Source organism: Saccoglossus kowalevskii, chromosome 15, assembly GCF_978046115.1.
Source record: "Saccoglossus kowalevskii chromosome 15, keSacKowa6.1, whole genome shotgun sequence".
NCBI lineage: Eukaryota > Metazoa > Hemichordata > Enteropneusta > Harrimaniidae > Saccoglossus > Saccoglossus kowalevskii.
In genome coordinates, this window is record NC_140655.1 from 4,244,577 (window position 1) to 4,257,310 (window position 12,734).

At 35.1% G+C, this 12,734-nt stretch overlaps 1 protein-coding gene across 1 annotated transcript in view; it reads left to right on the forward strand.

The window, feature by feature from the left end:
* LOC144344494 (uncharacterized) overlaps nt 1-12,734 on the forward strand; it is a 113,895-nt gene that overhangs the window by 77,719 nt on the left and 23,442 nt on the right. The gene's annotated exons all lie outside the window — the stretch shown is intronic.

The following is a 12,734-nucleotide window of genomic DNA, read 5'->3' on the forward strand; positions in this document are numbered from 1 at the left end:
TGCTGCATTATAAGTATCACTTCCCTGTCAAATTAGTGGTTCATGCTTATTTGAATCTGAACATAACAGGCCAATTCTATCACACCTTGCTAGGCTTGAACTTCCATCCAATCAGAGCATTCCAAATGAACATGATTCTCCACAAAACTAGAGGGCGCTCTGACCAAAAAATTGCCATGATCTAAATAAAAAGAACTGAATGTCCACAGTTATGTCTGTAGGTGTACCTTACCTGCATGCAAAATAAAGTCCAAGATTGGTCGGTTATGTACGTACTTATCCAGAGTGACTTCAGACCCATTTTAACACGTAGCCAGGGTAATGAAATTAAACGGTACCCACCGAAAAATACACAGGGTCAGAACCCTGACCAACACATTGAAATATAAAGTCCAAGATTGGTCGGTTATGTACGTACTTATCCAAAATGAATTCATAACCATTTTAACACGTAGCCAGGGTAATGAAATTAAACGGTACCCACCGAAAAATACACAGGGTCAGAACCCTGACCAACATATTGAAATAAAGTCCAAGATTGGTCGGTTATGTACGTACTTATCCAGAGTGACTTCAGACCCATTTTAACACGTAGCCAGGGTAATGAAATTAAACGGTACCCACCGAAAAATACACAGGGTCAGAACCCTGACCAACACATTGAAATAAAGTCCAAGATTGGTCGGTTATGTACGTACTTATCCAAAATGAATTCATACCCATTTTAACACGTAGCCAGGGTGGTGAAATTAAACGGTACCCACCGAAAAATACACAGGGTCAGAACCCTGACCAACATATTGAAATAAAGTCCAAGATTGGTCGGTTATGTACGTACTTATCCAGAGTGAATTCATAACCATTTTAACACGTAGCCAGGGTAATGAAATTAAACGGTACCCACCGAAAAATACACAGGGTCTGAACCCTGACCAACATATTGAAATAAAGTCCAAGATTGGTCGGTTATGTACGTACTTATCCAAAATGAATTCATAACCATTTTAACACGTAGCCAGGGTAATGAAATTAAACGGTACCCACCGAAAAATACACAGGGTCTGAACCCTGACCAACATATTGAAATAAAGTCCAAGATTGGTCGGTTATGTACGTACTTATCCAAAATGAATTCATAACCATTTTAACACGTAGCCAGGGTAATGAAATTAAACGGTACCCACCGAAAAATACACAGGGTCAGAACCCTGACCAACACATTGAAATATAAAGTCCAAGATTGGTCGGTTATGTACGTACTTATCCAAAATGAATTCATAACCATTTTAACACGTAGCCAGGGTAATGAAATTAAACGGTACCCACCGAAAAATACACAGGGTCAGAACCCTGACCAACATATTGAAATAAAGTCCAAGATTGGTCGGTTATGTACGTACTTATCCAGAGTGACTTCAGACCCATTTTAACACGTAGCCAGGGTAATGAAATTAAACGGTACCCACCGAAAAATACACAGGGTCTGAACCCTGACCAACATATTGAAATAAAGTCCAAGATTGGTCGGTTATGTACGTACTTATCCAAAATGAATTCATAACCATTTTAACACGTAGCCAGGGTAATGAAATTAAACGGTACCCACCGAAAAATACACAGGGTCAGAACCCTGACCAACACATTGAAATATAAAGTCCAAGATTGGTCGGTTATGTACGTACTTATCCAAAATGAATTCATAACCATTTTAACACGTAGCCAGGGTAATGAAATTAAACGGTACCCACCGAAAAATACACAGGGTCAGAACCCTGACCAACATATTGAAATAAAGTCCAAGATTGGTCGGTTATGTACGTACTTATCCAGAGTGACTTCAGACCCATTTTAACACGTAGCCAGGGTAATGAAATTAAACGGTACCCACCGAAAAATACACAGGGTCTGAACCCTGACCAACATATTGAAATAAAGTCCAAGATTGGTCGGTTATGTACGTACTTATCCAAAATGAATTCATAACCATTTTAACACGTAGCCAGGGTAATGAAATTAAACGGTACCCACCGAAAAATACACAGGGTCTGAACCCTGACCAACATATTGAAATAAAGTCCAAGATTGGTCGGTTATGTACGTACTTATCCAAAATGAATTCATAACCATTTTAACACGTAGCCAGGGTAGTGAAATTAAACGGTACCCACCGAAAAATACACAGGGTCAGAACCCTGACCAACACATTGAATTAAAGTCCAAGATTGGTCGGTTATGTACGTACTTATCCAGAGTGACTTCAGACCCATTTTAACACGTAGCCAGGGTAATGAAATTAAACGGTACCCACCGAAAAATACACAGGGTCAGAACCCTGACCAACATATTGAAATAAAGTCCAAGATTGGTCGGTTACGTACGTACTTATCCAAAATGAATTCATAACCATTTTAACACGTAGCCAGGGTAATGAACCAATGCATTGCCTGATATTAAATGTTAACTAACGTTTTAGTACATATGTATAAGCATTCAGTAATTTTAATGAAAAAAAAGTACATTTATCTTAGTAATAGTGACACCTGTTGTTTAGTGTGATGAACCCCCACGGTTGGGTACAGGAGCATAGAAGTTTTTAATTAAAATTGTTTTCCATAAGAAAAATGAAACCATCATACATGGCCTTATAAACAGCCTTTTACTTCATAGTGGGGTGGGTGGAGTAAAGCTGTGATTATTTTTATTACTTTCTGACCATCTAGTTTGCCATTTACCATGTCCATATAAACTAAAGCTCCAGCCAATATCAGATTTGACTACTTGTTTCAAGCTATGGCACTTGGAAATGAGTGTTGTGACATGTGGCAAATGTCCAACTGTCTTGGTTAATAAGATTGGCTATATTTCAACTAGAAACAGGTAAACCAGTATACCTGTATGTACGAAGCCAGTGATCGTTATTCAAGCCAAAGAAACTGCATCTATTTATATAAATACACATGGACAGAGAATATTTTCTTGGAGCACTAAATGTGACAATTGCCCTACTGTCTGTGATAAATATACCACACCAGCTACATAGTGCCCGACGAGGAGTTGGGTAGGTAGTGAAGAAAAACATTGACTGAAGCCTGGCAGAGGACTGAATTGTTGTCAACAGCAACAAACATACTGGGAAAGTCAAAGACAGTGAAAAAACAAACAAACAAAAAACACACAGGCATATAAATACTAACTTTCTAGGATCTTTATTGACTCCAAGTAATCCAGAGTAGAACGAGATGAATCAACGCTATACTCCGCCATCTTTATTTTAATATTAGATGCAACCATTATTCTGTAGGGGACAACGGGTCATAACTTGAGGGGAGTTAACACCCATGATTTTTAAAATGCCTTGATCAATAAGAGTCTAAGTTACAGGGAACATTATTTTCATTTTTCAGTGGACCAATAAATGCATTTGACAGGAAAATAGAAAAACTCTACCACAACAGCAATTAGAACAGCTTGCTGCATTATAAGTATCACTTCCCTGTCAAATTAGTGGTTCATGCTTATTTGAATCTGAACATAACAGGCCAATTCTATCACACCTTGCTAGGCTTGAACTTCCATCCAATCAGAGCATTCCAAATGAACATGATTCTCCACAAAACTAGAGGGCGCTCTGACCAAAAAATTGCCATGATCTAAATAAAAAGAACTGATATATATATATATATATATTTATTTATACAAATGTATCTCATAAAGATCCTTTGCAGCACAGTTTTTTGAAGCATGTACCGTCTGTGAAGTTTAAACACAGATACAAAAGTACAAGTATATACCACATTTGCTGTGTTACAAGTATATACCACATTTGCTGTGTTACAAGTATATACCACATTTGCTGTGTTACAAGTATATACCACATTTGCTGTGTTACAAGTATATACCACATTTGCTGTGTTACAAGTACATGTAAATACCACATTTGCTGTGTTACAAGTATATACCACATTTGCTGGTGTTACAAGTATATACCACATTTGCTGTGTTACAAGTATATACCACATTTGCTGTGTTACAAGTATATACCACATTTGCTGTGTTACAAGTATATACCACATTTGCTGTGTTACAAGTATATACCACATTTGCTATGTTACAAGTATATACCACATTTGCTGGTGTTGCAAGTATATACCACATTTGCTGTGTTACAAGTATATACCACATTTGCTGTGTTACAAGTATATACCACATTTGCTGTGTTACAAGTATATACCACATTTGCTGTGTTAAAAGTATATACCACATTTGCTGGTGTTACAAGTATATAACACATTTGCTGTGTTACAAGTATATACCACATTTGCTGTGTTACAAGTATATACCACATTTGCTGTGTTAAAAGTATATACCACATTTGCTGGTGTTACAAGTATATACCACATTTGCTGTGTTACAAGTATATACCACATTTGCTGGTGTTGCAAGTATATACCACATTTGCTGGTGTTGCAAGTATATACCACATTTGCTGTGTTACAAGTATATACCACATTTGCTGTGTACAAGTGTATACCACATTTGCTGTGTACAAGTGTATACCACATTTGCTGTGTTGCAAGTATATACCACATTTGCTGTGTTAAAAGTATATACCACATTTGCTGTGTTACAAGTATATACCACATTTGCTGTGTTACAAGTATATACCACATTTGCTGTGTTACAAGTATATCCCACATTTGCTGTGTTACAAGTATATACCACATTTGCTGTGTTACAAGTATATCCCACATTTGCTGTGTTACAAGTATATACCACATTTGCTGTGTTAAAAGTATATACCACATTTGCTGTGTTACAAGTATATACCACATTTGCTGGTGTTGCAAGTATATACCACATTTGCTATGTTACAAGTATATACCACATTTGCTGTGTTACAAGTATATACCACATTTGCTGTGTTACAAGTATATACCACATTTGCTGTGTTACAAGTATATACCACATTTGCTGTGTTAAAAGTATATCCCACATTTGCTGTGTTACAAGTATATACCACATTTGCTGTGTTACAAGTATATCCCACATTTGCTGTGTTACAAGTATATACCACATTTGCTGTGTTAAAAGTATATACCACATTTGCTGTGTTACAAGTATATACCACATTTGCTGGTGTTGCAAGTATATACCACATTTGCTATGTTACAAGTATATACCACATTTGCTGTGTTACTAGTATATACCACATTTGCTGTGTTACAAGTATATACCACATTTGCTGTGTTACAAGTATATACCACATTTGCTGTGTTACAAGTATATACCACATTTGCTGTGTTAAAAGTATATACCACATTTGCTGTGTTAAAAGTATATACCACATTTGCTGGTGTTGCAAGTATATACCACATTTGCTGTGTTACAAGTATATACCACATTTGCTGTGTTACAAGTATATACCACATTTGCTGTGTTACAAGTATATACCACATTTGCTGTGTTACAAGTATATACCACATTTGCTGTGTTACAAGTATATACCACATTTGCTGTGTTACAAGTATATACCACATTTGCTGTGTTACAAGTATATACCACATTTGCTGTGTTACAAGTGTATACCACATTTGCTGTGTTACAAGTATATACCACATTTGCTGTGTTACAAGTATATACCACATTTGCTGTGTTACAAGTATATACCACATTTGCTGTGTTACAAGTATATACCACATTTGCTGTGTTACAAGTATATACCACATTTGCTGTGTTACAAGTATATCCCACATTTGCTGTGTTACAAGTATATACCACATTTACTGTGTTACAAGTATATCCCACATTTGCTGTGTTACAAGTATATACCACATTTGCTGTGTTAAAAGTATATACCACATTTGCTGTGTTACAAGTATATACCACATTTGCTGGTGTTGCAAGTATATGCCACATTTGCTGTGTTACAAGTATATACCACATTTGCTGTGTTACAAGTATATACCACATTTGCTGTGTTACAAGTATATACCACATTTGCTGGTGTTGCAAGTATATACCACATTTGCTGTGTTACAAGTATATACCACATTTGCTGTGTACAAGTATATACCACATTTGCTGTGTACAAGTATATACCACATTTGCTGTGTACAAGTATATACCACATTTGCTGTGTTACAAGTATATACCACATTTGCTGGTGTTGCAAGTATATACCACATTTGCTGTGTTACAAGTATATCCCACATTTGCTGTGTTACAAGTATATACCACATTTGCTGTGTTAAAAGTATATACCACATTTGCTGTGTTACAAGTATATACCACATTTGCTGGTGTTGCAAGTATATACCACATTTGCTGTGTTACAAGTATATACCACATTTGCTGTGTACAAGTATATACCACATTTGCTGTATACAAGTATATACCACATTTGCTGTGTACAAGTATATACCACATTTGCTGTGTTACAAGTATATACCACATTTGCTGGTGTTGCAAGTATATACCACATTTGCTGTGTTACAAGTATATCCCACATTTGCTGTGTTACAAGTATATACCACATTTGCTGTGTTAAAAGCATATACCACATTTGCTGTGTTACAAGTATATACCACATTTGCTGGTGTTGCAAGTATATACCACATTTGCTGTGTTACAAGTATATACCACATTTGCTGTGTTACAAGTATATACCACATTTGCTGTGTTACAAGTATATACCACATTTGCTGGTGTTGCAAGTATATACCACATTTGCTGTGTTACAAGTATATACCACATTTGCTGTGTACAAGTATATACCACATTTGCTGTGTACAAGTATATACCACATTTGCTGTGTACAAGTATATACCACATTTGCTGTGTTACAAGTATATACCACATTTGCTGTGTTAAAAGTATATCCCACATTTGCTGTGTTACAAGTATATACCACATTTGCTGTGTTACAAGTATATCCCACATTTGCTGTGTTACAAGTATATACCACATTTGCTGTGTTAAAAGTATATACCACATTTGCTGTGTTACAAGTATATACCACATTTGCTGGTGTTGCAAGTATATACCACATTTGCTATGTTACAAGTATATACCACATTTGCTGTGTTACTAGTATATACCACATTTGCTGTGTTACAAGTATATACCACATTTGCTGTGTTACAAGTATATACCACATTTGCTGTGTTACAAGTATATACCACATTTGCTGTGTTAAAAGTATATACCACATTTGCTGTGTTAAAAGTATATACCACATTTGCTGGTGTTGCAAGTATATACCACATTTGCTGTGTTACAAGTATATACCACATTTGCTGTGTTACAAGTATATACCACATTTGCTGTGTTACAAGTATATACCACATTTGCTGTGTTACAAGTATATACCACATTTGCTGTGTTACAAGTATATACCACATTTGCTGTGTTACAAGTATATACCACATTTGCTGTGTTACAAGTATATACCACATTTGCTGTGTTACAAGTGTATACCACATTTGCTGTGTTACAAGTATATACCACATTTGCTGTGTTACAAGTATATACCACATTTGCTGTGTTACAAGTATATACCACATTTGCTGTGTTACAAGTATATACCACATTTGCTGTGTTACAAGTATATACCACATTTGCTGTGTTACAAGTATATCCCACATTTGCTGTGTTACAAGTATATACCACATTTACTGTGTTACAAGTATATCCCACATTTGCTGTGTTACAAGTATATACCACATTTGCTGTGTTAAAAGTATATACCACATTTGCTGTGTTACAAGTATATACCACATTTGCTGGTGTTGCAAGTATATGCCACATTTGCTGTGTTACAAGTATATACCACATTTGCTGTGTTACAAGTATATACCACATTTGCTGTGTTACAAGTATATACCACATTTGCTGGTGTTGCAAGTATATACCACATTTGCTGTGTTACAAGTATATACCACATTTGCTGTGTACAAGTATATACCACATTTGCTGTGTACAAGTATATACCACATTTGCTGTGTACAAGTATATACCACATTTGCTGTGTTACAAGTATATACCACATTTGCTGGTGTTGCAAGTATATACCACATTTGCTGTGTTACAAGTATATCCCACATTTGCTGTGTTACAAGTATATACCACATTTGCTGTGTTAAAAGTATATACCACATTTGCTGTGTTACAAGTATATACCACATTTGCTGGTGTTGCAAGTATATACCACATTTGCTGTGTTACAAGTATATACCACATTTGCTGTGTACAAGTATATACCACATTTGCTGTATACAAGTATATACCACATTTGCTGTGTACAAGTATATACCACATTTGCTGTGTTACAAGTATATACCACATTTGCTGGTGTTGCAAGTATATACCACATTTGCTGTGTTACAAGTATATCCCACATTTGCTGTGTTACAAGTATATACCACATTTGCTGTGTTAAAAGCATATACCACATTTGCTGTGTTACAAGTATATACCACATTTGCTGGTGTTGCAAGTATATACCACATTTGCTGTGTTACAAGTATATACCACATTTGCTGTGTTACAAGTATATACCACATTTGCTGTGTTACAAGTATATACCACATTTGCTGGTGTTGCAAGTATATACCACATTTGCTGTGTTACAAGTATATACCACATTTGCTGTGTACAAGTATATACCACATTTGCTGTGTACAAGTATATACCACATTTGCTGTGTACAAGTATATACCACATTTGCTGTGTTACAAGTATATACCACATTTGCTGGTGTTGCAAGTATATACCACATTTGCTGTGTTACAAGTATATACCACATTTGCTGTGTACAAGTATATACCACATTTGCTGTGTACAAGTATATACCACATTTGCTGTGTTACAAGTATACATGTAAATACCACATTTGCTGTGTTACAAGTATATACCACATTTGCTGGTGTTACAAGTATATACCACATTTGCTGGTGTTGCAAGTATATACCACATTTGCTGTGTTACAAGTATATACCACATTTGCTGTGTTACAAGTATATACCACATTTGCTGTGTTACAAGTATATACCACATTTGCTGTGTTACAAGTATATACCACATTTGCTGTGTTACAAGTATATACCACATTTGCTGGTGTTGCAAGTATATACCACATTTGCTGTGTTACAAGTATATACCACATTTGCTGTGTACAAGTATATACCACATTTGCTGTGTACAAGTATATACCACATTTGCTGTGTACAAGTATATACCACATTTGCTGTGTTACAAGTATATACCACATTTGCTGTGTTACAAGTATATACCACATTTGCTGGTGTTGCAAGTATATACCACATTTGCTGTGTTACAAGTATATACCACATTTGCTGTGTACAAGTATATACCACATTTGCTGTGTACAAGTATATACCACATTTGCTGTGTTGCAAGTATATACCACATTTGCTGTGTTACAAGTATATACCACATTTGCTGTGTTACAAGTATATACCACATTTGCTGTGTTACAAGTATATACCACATTTGCTGGTGTTGCAAGTATATACCACATTTGCTGTGTACAAGTATATACCACATTTGCTGTGTACAAGTATATACCACATTTGCTGTGTTACAAGTATATACCACATTTGCTGTGTACAAGTATATACCACATTTGCTGTGTTACAAGTATATACCACATTTGCTGTGTTAAAAGTATATACCACATTTGCTGTGTTAAAAGTATATACCACATTTGCTGTGTTAAAAGTATATACCACATTTGCTGTGTTACAAGTATATACCACATTTGCTGTGTTACAAGTATATACCACATTTGCTGTGTTACAAGTATATACCACATTTGCTGTGTTACAAGTATATACCACATTTGCTGGTGTTACAAGTATATACCACATTTGCTGTGTTACAAGTATATACCACATTTGCTGTGTTACAAGTATATACCACATTTGCTGTGTTACAAGTATATACCACATTTGCTGTGTTAAAAGTATATACCACATTTGCTGTGTTACAAGTATATACCACATTTGCTGTGTTAAAAGTATATACCACATTTGCTGTGTTAAAAGTATATACCACATTTGCTGTGTTACAAGTATATACCACATTTGCTGTGTTACAAGTATATACCACATTTGCTGTGTTACAAGTATATACCACATTTGCTGTGTTACAAGTATATACCACATTTCCTGTGTTACAAGTATATACCACATTTGCTGTGTTACAAGTATATACCACATTTGCTGTGTTACAAGTATATACCACATTTGCTGTGTTACAAGTATATACCACATTTGCTGTGTTACAAGTATATACCACATTTGCTGTGTTACAAGTATATACCACATTTGCTGTGTTACAAGTATATACCACATTTGCTGTGTTACAAGTATATACCACATTTGCTGGTGTTGCAAGTATATACCACATTTGCTGTGTTACAAGTATATACCACATTTGCTGTGTTACAAGTATATACCACATTTGCTGTGTTACAAGTATATACCACATTTGCTGTGTACAAGTATATACCACATTTGCTGTGTTACAAGTATATACCACATTTGCTGTGTTACAAGTATATACCACATTTGCTGTGTTACAAGTATATACCACATTTGCTGTGTTACAAGTATATACCACATTTGCTGTGTTACAAGTATATACCACATTTGCTGTGTTACAAGTATATACCACATTTGCTGTGTTACAAGTATATACCACATTTGCTGTGTTACAAGTATATACCACATTTGCTGTGTTACAAGTATATACCACATTTGCTGTGTTACAAGTATATACCACATTTGCTGTGTTACAAGTATATACCACATTTGCTGTGTTACAAGTATATACCACATTTGCTGTGTTACAAGTATATACCACATTTGCTGTGTTACAAGTATATACCACATTTGCTGTGTTACAAGTATATACCACATTTGCTGTGTTACAAATATATACCACATTTGCTGTGTTACAAGTATATACCACATTTGCTGTGTTACAAGTATATACCACATTTGCTGTGTTACAAGTATATACCACATTTGCTGTGTTACAAGTATATACCACATTTGCTGTGTACAAGTATATACCACATTTGCTGTGTTACAAGTATATACCACATTTGCTGTGTACAAGTATATACCACATTTGCTGTGTACAAGTATATACCACATTTGCTGTGTTACAAGTATATACCACATTTGCTGTGTACAAGTATATACCACATTTGCTGTGTTACAAGTATATACCACATTTGCTGTGTTACAAGTATATACCACATTTGCTGTGTTACAAGTATATACCACATTTGCTGTGTTACAAGTGTATACCACATTTGCTGTGTACAAGTGTATACCACATTTGCTGTGTACAAGTGTATACCACATTTGCTGTGTTACAAGTATATATACCACATTTGCTGTGTTACAAGTATATACCACATTTGCTGTGTTACAAGTATATACCACATTTGCTGTGTTACAAGTATATACCACATTTGCTGTGTACAAGTGTATACCACATTTGCTGTGTTACAAGTGTATACCACATTTGCTGTGTTACAAGTGTATACCACATTTGCTGTGTACAAGTGTATACCACATTTGCTGTGTACAAGTGTATACCACATTTGCTGTGTTACAAGTGTATACCACATTTGCTGTGTTACAAGTATATACCACATTTGCTGTGTTACAAGTATATACCACATTTGCTGTGTTACAAGTATATACCACATTTGCTGGTGTTACAAGTATATACCACATTTGCTGTGTTACAAGTATATACCACATTTGCTGGTGTTACAAGTATATACCACATTTGCTGTGTACAAGTATATACCACATTTGCTGTGTTACAAGTATATACCACATTTGCTGTGTACAAGTATATACCACATTTGCTGTGTTACAAGTATATACCACATTTGCTGTTACAAGTATATACCACATTTGCTGTGTTACAAGTATATACCACATTTGCTGTGTACAAGTATATACCACATTTGCTGTGTACAAGTATATACCACATTTGCTGTGTACAAGTATATACCACATTTGCTGTGTTACAAGTATATACCACATTTGCTGTGTACAAGTATATACCACATTTGCTGTGTTACAAGTATATACCACATTTGCTGTGTTACAAGTATATACCACATTTGCTGTGTTACAAGTATATACCACATTTACTGTGTTACAAGTATATACCACATTTGCTGTGTACAAGTGTATCTCACAGAAATACAGTGTATTCATCAGTTGTTTACAAAATTATTAAACATGATTTATTTTGATACAATTCTGTTATTTTGACATTGGTATGCTACTGTAAAATGACTAATTTTCACTGGGTTTAAATTTCACTGATTTACCATCTCAGGCATATTCAGTGGGTTTTAAATTCACGGTTTCGTCATTTAGATAATGTGTTCTATGCTAAATTTTACATATTCACTGTGTTTTAATTTAGCGCATTTTTCCAGTCAGCGAAATAAGCTAAATTAAAACCCAGTGAATAATTACCCCCTTTACAGTATTCTACAAATGGAATTACATTGTAATACAGTAAATTTGTCACTGTGCTTGTTGTTTTCACCTTTTAGTAGAGAAAATAGCATGTAAAAAAGGTACACTGAAGTAATTAATGGTCTTTTGGTTCCACTCTATTAATTTCTTTTCATGACAATGTCAAGCAAAAGCCCACACATGTGTATGTTATACATT